Raw genomic sequence first — 3,366 nt, 5'->3', positions numbered from 1 at the left:
GGAACTGTCATGTTTTTTAGTTTACTTTTTAAGGTGATCGTATTTGCACAACAGGATAGGCTGCTAAATTATGAATCATCATGGACTCAGAATGTAAACAGGCAATTCAATTTATTGCAATTCAAGTTGTTCAAGTCAGCTTAAAATTGTAAAAGGATAAGTGGTAAACCGCCAGAGACTTTTTTTTAAAAAGGTAAGTTTACTCAAAACTGTCAACGGAGCTTGCAAAGAAAAGCGTCTGGACTTCTTTAAGTTGCTTGAAGACGTTTCACCTCTCATCCGAGAAGCTTCTTCAGTTCTAAGGTAAATGGTCCCACTAGGTGGGATACTCCCACTAGGTTTAAATCTGGGACTCGACACCATTTGACCTTAGAACTGAAGTATCAGTTGAACAGTATTGTACTGCAGAAAGTAGTGTGACAAAAATGGTGAGATAAAGGCAAATAAAAATAAAAATGGAAGAGAGACAGACCATCATAACACTTAAAAATGTAGGTCTTTCCAACAGAGAAATTGCAAAGAAAGTCAAGATGTCAGTGAGTGCAGTTTCCTTCACCATCAAAAGGCACTCAGAAACTGGGCCAAACTTTGACGAAAGGAAGAGGTCTGGCAGACTCAAAGCCACACGTGAATCAGAGAACATTTCTGAGAGTTAACAGCTTGCGTGATAGGCGGCTCACAACAGCTTGAAGCACAGCTTAATAGTGGTCATAGTAAGCAAATCTCAGTTTCAACTGTGAAGAGAAGACTTTGAGCTCCAGGTTTGACAGGACAATGCTATGACGTCAGAATAAGACAAAGAAGCTTGCCTGGGCCATGAAACACGGCCATTGGACTACTGAAGACGGGAAGAAGGTATTATGGACGGATTAATCAAAATTTGAAATCTTCGGTTCATCATTCAAGATCTTTGTACGCCATCGAGAAGGCGAAACGATGGCTCCTCAGTGGGTGGCATCAACTGTCAAACATGGAGGAGGAAGTGTGATTGTTTAGGGCTGTTTTGCTGGATTCGGGTTGGTGACTTCTACAGAGTGAGAGGCACGCTGAACCAAAACTGCTACCACAGCATTCTGCAGCGCCACACAATACCCTCATGTAGTTGGTCAGGGGTTCATCCTACAGCAAGATAATGACCCAAAAAACACAAGTCTAAGCAATGCCAGAACTACCTCAGGAAAAAAGAACAAGATGGTAAGCTTGAAAACATGGGGTGCCCAAGACCGTCTCCAGACTTAAACCCCATCAAGCTGGTTTGGGATGAACTGGACAGAGGAGTGAAAGCAAAGTAACCTACAAGCGCCACATTTATGGAAACTTCTGCAACAGATATGGGAAGAACTTTCTGAAGAATATTTGATTTCTATTGTTGAAAGAATGCCACGGGTGTGTTCAGCTGTTATATCTACCAAAGGTGGCTACTTTGATGAGTCAAAAGTTTAGAAAACATTTTGGTCTAAAAATTGATTCACTGATTTCTGGTTCAGAGCGCAATGTGACATTAAACTGCATAATTTTCAATAAAACATTGGAGTGTTCTAAAACTTTTGACCATAAGTGTATAAGAACCAGTCCATTTACCATAAAAGCAAAAAACTGACCCCTGTTAGGGTGAAGCTCTGTTTCCATGCTGCTCACATGACAAACAATTTGGGACAATGTTTCCTGTTTCCCCACATCTCATTTCTACTCTTGGGGATGTGCACGAAATACAAGTGCCATCCATGGAAGACCACTCTTACACCTTCTGAGACTTCCTGATATCCGCTGCTAATGTTGGTGTCTGATACCATAAGACACGGGTCGGAGCTGATTTTGAGGGGACAACTGCAGCAAAAAAAGAAAAAAAGAAAAGAAAATAAGGCCACAATGGACTTCTTTCAGGGGCTGCTAAAAAGTCATACTGATGGGGCATGTCTGATGGTGTGAATTCTTGAAAAGACCTTCTAAAGATAGGAAAGGTAATTTTCTTAGTTTTCCAGCCATACTCTGGTATTTCACTACCATTCTTATGGGATTTTCCTGGATGTGCAGAACATTCAAGTAGATTTCTTGACATACAGAAAGTAATCAATACAACGAAGGCTGAAAATTATTTACTCTGGTGCAAACTTCTAAAAACATGCATCATCTAAGCATGCAGTCTTTAACTCCCCATCCACCACTTCCAGCTAGAACTACATGAATAAATAAACAAAAGCTCTTGCTTATTGCTGAAGTTCTGTTTGCTTCTTATTCTCCTAATGCCTAATTCTTTCTCCAGCTTCACAGTGCGTTGCACCTGGGTGAGTACTGTACACGCATGAAATTGGCCAAATTCACTTCTCGGAGAGTTCAACACACTCTCCCCTCTGTCCACCAGAGACAAGGCATGCATTACCCTCCACTGCTCTACAGATGCTCGCTGTGTCTTGGCATCATGGCTTGCAGGCTCAGGCACACATGAACAGCCAGGGGTATACTTCCTCTTTCAGAGCTCTTACCTGAATGGAGCACGATAAGATGCTGCAGCATAGCTTTGTTGACTTCCACAGATAAAGATGCTGGAGGTGGAAACCAAGTGAATACATTAAGAAATCTTCTGATAGATGCAGGATGAGCTTAAACTTGATGAATGTGTTGGTGTTTGACTGGCAAAAAGTACAATAACCCACACACAGTTACAGTGTATTCTTGTGAGCAATGCACACAGCCTTAGGGGAACATATTCTAGGTGCTAAATTGATTTTTCCATGCTTATTAAGATGGGATTCTCAACAGGCTTTATTTCATGATGGTCTCAGTTACATAAAAACAGATTTGATTCACCAAAATATAGACTGCTAAAGCTTCTGTTTTTGATTGTGCTGAAGGACTTGCATAAATCAGATTTAGACCTGATTTTGCAGCAGAGCAGCTTTATAGAACGACTACAGATGAAATGCATCAGGTCCGGTGAGACCGGGTGTATGAGAAATTCTAAAAAAAAAAAGAAAAAAAAGAAAGAAAAAAAAGCGAGCTGCTGTTGAGTTCCAAATGAATTCCAAAAAGAAGCATAAACGACAAAGTCCAAAAGAGAATCGTAAATGAATCTAAAGCACAGGGAAACACATGGGGAATGAAAACAGACACTCTCAGTAATATTTAAATCCTTCTACTCACAGTAGTCTTCAGTAGTCATGTGTATCAGGTCACCAACCACATCTGAGAGCACTTCACTCTCAGACTTGTGCTTCTCAGGGTATGTAAAAGTAGAATGGGAGGCCTTCAGCTTTCAGGTCCCTCTTCTGTGGAACCAGCTCCCAGTTTACATCCAGGAGACGGACACCCTCTCTGCTTTTAAGATTAGGTTTAAAACTTTCCTTTTTGATTATAGGCTGTCACGGT

This window comes from Pundamilia nyererei, unplaced genomic scaffold (assembly GCF_000239375.1).
Source record: "Pundamilia nyererei isolate P.nyererei 1_Seehausen unplaced genomic scaffold, PunNye1.0 scaffold00097, whole genome shotgun sequence".
Lineage (NCBI taxonomy): Eukaryota > Metazoa > Chordata > Actinopteri > Cichliformes > Cichlidae > Pundamilia > Pundamilia nyererei.
Note: the sequence above shows the minus strand (reverse complement) of the source record.